Genomic DNA, 7,552 nt, shown 5'->3' with positions numbered 1-7,552 from the left:
TACTGTAACATTCTACTGTAATATTCTGTTGTAGGGTTCTACTGTAACATTCTATTGTAGGGTTCTACTGTAAGGTTCTACTGTAGGGTTCTACTGTAACATTCTGTTGTAGGGTTCTACTGTAACGTTCTACTGTAACATTCTGTTGTAGGGTTCTACTGTAATGTTCTACTGTAGGGTTCTACTGTAACATTCTATTGTAGGGTTCTACTGTAAGGTTCTACTGTATAATTCTATTGCAAGGTTCTACTGTAATGTTGTACTGTAAGGTTCCACCTCAACGTTCTACTGTAAGGTTCTACTGTAACATTCTACTGTAAGGTTCCCCTGTAACTTTCTACTGTAGGGTACTACTGTAAGGTTCCACTGAAACATTCTACCGTAAAGCTCTGTTTTAGGGTTCTACTGCAGGGTTTTACTGTAAGGTTCTAGTGTCACCTATTTTAGGGTTCTACTGTAATGTTTTACTGTAAGGTTCTATTGTAACTTTCTAATGTAAGGTTCTGCTGTAACGTTCTATTGTAACGTTCTACTGTAAGGTTCTCCTTTAACGTTCTAATGTAAGGTTCTACTGTAACGTTCTAATGTAACGCTGTTTATCATAAAGTCATCTTCATGTACAGAGGGTTCTCGAGGACTGTTAGATTAATATCCCTGTTCTATGGTTTAAACTCTTCTTCACAACATCAGACGCAGCGACAAAAGCGTCATTAAACCATGTCTAACTTTAACAAACACAGACATGCTGCATATCCACAGAAAGGTCAGAAACTCAGCTAAAAGCTCATATAAACTATTCTTATGTTCAACAAACACAGTTAAAACACACATGGATAAAACAGCAGGAAGGGAAAAAACAGCGCACACGTTTAAAAGCGGCACCGGAGCGTCAGCGTGATTATGTTAACAAAACAAAAACGTGTCGACTGGACATCAGAGAATCTACAGATTCTAACTGTAACATGTTTCTCACTCTACGATCAAGATTCACGGATCCAGCCCCAAAATAAGAGCAAAACAACAACTGACTTTCAAGAAATACAAGCAGAAATATTGTCTTACCTTTGCTGTTTATCAAAACAAGTTATTTCTCATGAAGAACTACACTTCCCAGCATGCTTTGGGGACAAATCCCGGTCTGATTGATCATTACAGAGCGACATTAGATCGCTCTGGTTAGAGAAAGGAGAATGTCTGCACAAATGTGTCATATGCATTTGTCTTAAACTTTTATTGAGTTTTCACCTGTATATAGGAAAAAACAATCAACACAACAACAACACAATAACAATAATAACACAAAGACATTGACTGGAGATAGTCAGTACTACTGTTCAGTCCACTGTTCCATTTAGCATTTGTTCAGTTGGTGTCATGTCTCATGTAAATGTTTCCAAACACATTCTCTTTGAGTCTCAACAGGTTTGTCAATGTTTCCATAACAAAGATTTCTTGGTCAGTTTCTAACCACTAACCCTGATCCTGAAGCGTTCACATTGAGATGGTTTTCTTGCTGTAGTAACACTTTAGTCTAAGTAAACCAAGTACCGATCTTCCTTCATTACAACATTCTCAATATTTCACACAGATACATCACTGGAAAGTATTTAGGATTTCATATCCCAAAACATCTTTTACAACCAGTTAACATTTTTCCAGTATGTTCTCATTTCTGTACATTTTGTGTGTTTGATCGGCCTCAGCGCTCACAGTCTCCAGCAGTGTTGTTGTTTAGCGAGTTGTCTGGATTTTACCTTTGGCGTTTGGTTCTTCCAGCAGAACTCTCTCCATATTAATGTTCATTGTGTCACACATGTGGTACCACACCTCCTCTTGTATTTGGATTTGTAGTTCTGTTTCCCTGGGTTAACCCTAACCCCTAACCCTTCTTTTTAGATCTGTAGTGACATATAAATAAAATTAAATGTGTTTTTAATAATTTGGTACCTAAGAAATCTCAAATGACACAGATGGTGCCAAACTGTGCCAAAGAGAGAACGCCCAGACATCTCTTTACTAAAACCTCTGTAATTTCACTCTGCTTCACTTCAGCAGCATCATACTTTGCACAGCTCATGTCCACATGTTGTTACATGACCTCCATGTGTTTTTAAGCTTCTACTGCATATTTTAAAGGTGATATTTGCTTTAAAATGCAATATTTTTTTAGCTGAGAGAAAAAAAATCCTTCAGTGATGTTGTGTTCCATGTACATTTACTCTGACACAGTGACATCTACAGTGAAATTACACCTGTGGTGGAATCTCACAAGTGTTATCTTTATTTTGATACCAAGATAATCCACATAGAGCTTGTAACTGCAGAGATTTACTCTATTTAGTTTGGTCATTTTAGAGCAGGGACTCCACAAAGAGGCTCAGGGAAGAAGAGGTTAATAAAGTGTGTTTGTTAGTGACGCTCATGAAGCTCCGCCCCTGAAGCTCCACCCCTGAAGCTCCGCCCACCCTGAATGACTCTCATTACCTTTGTGCAGCGACGTCGTCCTGACCCGACTCTCCTCCAGAGACAAGAAGCAGCCACTTCCTGTCTGTCCAGGGTCAAAGGTCACGGCTTCACCTGAGCACACCTCACATGTGGTGATCGTGGTGGGACCTCGTCCTGCCTTCAGGTGGATCTGGACCCTGTCCTGGTGTCAACAACAACAAGAGATGAAACAACAACAGATGAAACAACAACAACAACAAGAGATGAAACAACAACAACAAGAGATGAAACAACAACAGATGAAACAACAACAACAACAACAAGAGATGAAACAACAACAACAAGAGATGAAACAACAACAGATGAAACAACAACAACAAGAGATGAAACTAAATTAGGTCTGTCTCTGTGTTGTGTGCCTGTGTTGTGTGTCTGTGTTGTGAACCAGTGTCTCTGTGTTGTGTGTCTGTGTTGTGTACCTGTGTCTCTGTGTTGTGTACCTGTGTTGTGTACCAGTGTCTCTGTGTTGTGTACCTGTGTTGTGTGTCTGTGTTGTGTACCTGTGTTGTGTACCTGTGTTGTGTACCTGTGTTGTGTGTCTGTGTTGTGTACCAGTGTCTCTGTGTTGTGTACCTGTGTTGTGTGTCTGTGTTGTGTGTCTGTGTTGTGTACCTGTGTCTCTGTGTTGTGTGTTGTGTACCTGTGTCTCTGTGTTGTGTCTCTGTGTTGTTTGTCTGTTTTGAGTGTGTGTTGTCTGTGTTGTGTACCTGTGTAGGAGCAGGAACCTCCAGTTTTGTCTCCTCTGGAGCTCTGATGATGACGATGCTCTGCTCTTTCAGAACTGTGAGTCGTCTGATGTCGTGATGAGTGACGTAGGCTAACGTAGCACAGTTAAAGACTCATTGTGATGCTAACGTAGCACAGTTAAAGACTCATTGTGATGCTAACGTAGCACAGTTAAAGACTCATTGTTATGCTAACATAGCACAGTTAAAGACTCATTGTGATGCTAACGTAGCACAGTTAAAGACTCATTGTGATGCTAACGTAGCACAGTTAAAGACTCATTGTGATGCTAACGTAGCACAGTTAAAGACTCATTGTGATGCCAACGTCTCTGTGGTGGCAGCAGCGCCCCCTGCAGACAAAGGATATGCAGAGTTGTCCACGTCGTCCGTCATGTCGAAGAGCTGCTGAGCACAGCTTTTGATCAGCTCGTCCAGAGTGTCCTCCACCTCCTTCAGCTTCTTCAGCTCCCTGGTCTCCAGGAGGAGCCACAAGGGAACCTCCCCTCTGCAGGAGGAGAGGAGGAGTCAGAGAGGAAGAGCAGACAGAGAGGAGGAGGAGTCAGAGAGGAGGAGGAGCCACAGAGGAACCTCCCATCTGCAGGAGGAGAGGAGCAGTCAGAGAGGAGGAGTCAGAGAGGAACCTCCCCTCTGCAGGAGGAGTCAGAGGAGGAGGGGCAACTCCCCTCTGCAGGAGGAGAGGAGGAGTCAGAGAGGAGGAGTCATATAGGAGGAGGAGTCATAGAGGAGATCAGAGGACATGTGTCCATGACTCACGTCCAGCTGACCGTGTTGGACGAGTTCTTGTGCAGAAGTTTGAAGCCGACCAGGAAGTTGATGAGGTCACTGATTCTCTGTCTGCAGGTGTGAAGACTGTCGGCCGCATTCCAAACGTCCAGAGAACCTTCAGGAGACGTCAGCAACATCTGCAGGAAACGCCGAGTCAGCGTCCTCCAAGACATGTCTGAGAGAGAGAGAGGGTTATGTCTCTGTGGCCACGCCCCCTTCTCCTCCACTCACACGTGGCCACGCCCCTTCACTCACCATATCTTGAATCACTGTGATCTTCAGTCGATTGTTTTTCCTGTGACTCAGCAGAACTGGAAAACCAGAGAACATCAATAAAGACAAAGACTGGTTTTGAGCAGCAGGGGGCGCTCACAGCACAAACAGCTGTGAAACAACAGAGTCAGTATCTCACAGAACGTCACTCACCTGAGCCGAGCTGCTGCTGGAGGATTCTGTGGACCTTCAGAACCCTGGAGAACCAGAAGAAGATGTTTAAAGCAGGACGTTTGACATTTAAACGGGACTTTTGTAACATTGTAACGTTCTACTGAAACATTCTAATATAAGGTTCTATTGTAACGTTCTACTGAAACGTTCTAATATAAGGTTCTATTGTAACGTTCTATTGTAACATTCTACTGTAACGTTCAAATGCAACATTCTAATATAAGGTTCTATTTTAAGATTCTACTGTAATGTTCTACTGTAACGTTCTATTGTAAGGTTCTATTGTAACTTTCTAATGTTAGATTCAACTGTAACGTTCTAGTTACAGGGACGTCACTCACGTCCACCCAGTGCAACTCGTCCCAAATAAAATCAACTAAAACCGACTGAATTTTAGAGAGGAGAGAAACCGGAGGATGGACACATGTCAGCCGGTGCCACAAGGAGGATGAGACCAGGTTGTTGTCTATTAAGGTCCGGCCTCTATATGACATCTTTGGGAGTAGCCACCTCCACTTCTCCAGCCGACCTTTGACCTTCTCCAGGACATAGTCCCAGTTTTTGCCCATGCTGGTCTCATCCCCCAGGAAGACTCCAAGACTCCAATGTACTTGAGTCCTCCCTTTTTCCACTGTAGACCACCAGGCAGCCTGAGCCGCCCCCAGCTCACCTCCTGCCATCAGAGCCTCGCTTTTCCCCCAGTTTACTCTGGTGGATGAAATAAAACCAACATTTTTTACAGTGTCAGTTAAAATGTCAATGTCCTGTTGTGAGTTAGTTAAAACAATGAGGTCGTCTGCGTACACAGACAGTTTAAAAGACACAGGACACTGGGGGAAACACACACCTGTAAGCTTAGCTCTTAGCTTGTGAAGCAGAGGCTCGATGGCTACTGAATATAACATCCCAGAGAGAGAGAGCAGCCCTGTCTTACCCCTCTCTGGATCTCAAATGGGGCACTCAGCCCACCGTTAATTTTCAGAACACTCGCAATGTCACTAAAGAGAACCCGGACCATGGCTATGAACCAGGGTTGAACCCAAAAGCAGCCAGAGTCTGCCACAGGTACTGGTGTTCAACCCGGTCAAAAGCCTTTTCTTGGTCTATTGAAATCAGACCAATCTCTATACCTAATGAACTGGAGAGCTCCAAAACCTCTCGAATTAGAGTGACGTTGTCACTGATGAGCCTGCCAGGCACACAGTAGGTGTGGTCAGGGTGGATGATGGACGCCATCACCTCCCTTAGTCTGAGGGTCAGAGCTTTGGACAGGATCTTATAATCTGTGCACAGCAATGAGACCGACCTCCAGTTTTTTAATTCCTGCGGGTCTCCCTTCTTTGGCAGCAGGGTTATTGCCGCCCTCCTGCAGCTCAGAGGGAGTCTTCCTCAGACTTCAGGCTTTCATTGACCACCTCTAACAGATCTGGTCCTATTGTGGACCAGAAAGACTTATAAAAATCGGCAGGAAGGCCGTCCATGCCCGGAGCTCTGCCGCTCTGTAGGGTCATGGTGGCAGAGTAGAGCTCCTGCAGTGTTACCTCTGCTGCCAGTTTGTTGTTGTCAGTCTCGCTGACCTGAGGGAGACGGCTGAGGAAGCTGATGTGCACATCTGGATTATGTGTCCACTCACTCTTGAAGAGGTTTCTGTAAAACCCGGCAGCAAACTTCCTGATCTCAGAAGGGTCTGAGACTTGGGAGCCGCTACCCGTTAGTAAAGAATGAATGTTCTTCCTTTGTCCGTTTTTCTGCTCCAGCCCAAAGAAGAAACGAGATGGGGCGTCCATCTGCGTGATGTTCATGAACCTAGACCTGACCAGAGCTCCCTGTGCTGAGATGCCTAGCAGGTTGGCTATGGTCCACTTTTTTGACTTGAGGGAGTCTAAAAGCCCTCGATTTGCTGTAGAGTCTGCTAAAGACTGCAGCTCCACCACCTGAGTCTCCAGATCTTTCATGGACCAGGTTAAGTCTGTAGTGACACCGCGAGTGAACTGCTGTCAGAGCTGCTTTGTCTGGGTCTTACCAAAGTCCCACCACTGTTGTATGTTGGTAAAGGCAGGTCTGCTCTCTCTGTGGGATTCACAAAACAACTTAAAAGCAGTTCTAAAAGCCTGGTCATCTAAAAGGGCTGTGTTAAAATGCCAATAGGTGCTCTTTAAACAAATGTTTTTGATAAAAACCTGACAGGAGACTAAAAAATGATCACTCAAACCCACAGGCTGAATAAAACACCTTTTAAAAATATTTAAATGCTGTTTAAAACAATAAAAGCGTTCCAGTCTGACCAGAGATAAAATCCCCTCCCTACTGTGGCTCCAGGTGAACTGTCTGTGCTGACTGTTAAAAACCCTCCACACACTCACTCAGCTCCTGGTTCTCCATCAGTGTGTGAGTGTGTGAGATGAAGGAGGTTGTGGCTCAGGATGGTTCTTGTCTAGAGTTGGATTTTCTGTGCAGTTAAAATCACCCTCTAAAAACATAAAACCATCATCATCACAGTTCTTAACACAGTCACTTAAAATGTTTAAAAACGCTACTCTGAGTGTAGACATTTAAAAACACCAGTTTTACATTTTCAAAGACAGCTTTAACCTTCAATAAAGCACCTGGAATAATTTCATCAACAGTAAAAGAAAAAGGTAAAAAGCTCTGAGCAAATAAAATCCTCACTCCTTCACTCAGACTTGACCTGTGGTTTAAAACCACCTCCCCTTTAAAAGACCTTTTCCACTCACTTACGTTGTCTGTGCTGTTGTGAGTTTCCTGAACAAACATCTATTTTTTTAGTCTCCATCAGTTTAAAAAGAGCAGCTCGTTTAAAATCAGACCTGCACCCGTTCAGGTTTAAGGTGCTGATATTAAAATCACACATAACTAAAACATAAACAACCGTAATAAGAGCAGTCAATAAAAGGTAAAAACATCTAAAAATCATCTTCATCATTGATGATTTGAGTTTTCACCTTTAAAATTAGCTTCTTTAACCGGAATATTTCCTGATCTGTTAAAACTGTGACCTGGTTGAATGAATAAATAAATTAAGGTCGGGAAAAAACTCTCCAACATTAATCAGCCTGGATCCTTTA

Source organism: Microchirus variegatus, assembly GCF_963457635.1.
Source record: "Microchirus variegatus genome assembly, chromosome: 18".
Classification (NCBI taxonomy): Eukaryota; Metazoa; Chordata; class Actinopteri; order Pleuronectiformes; family Soleidae; genus Microchirus; species Microchirus variegatus.
Note: the sequence above shows the minus strand (reverse complement) of the source record.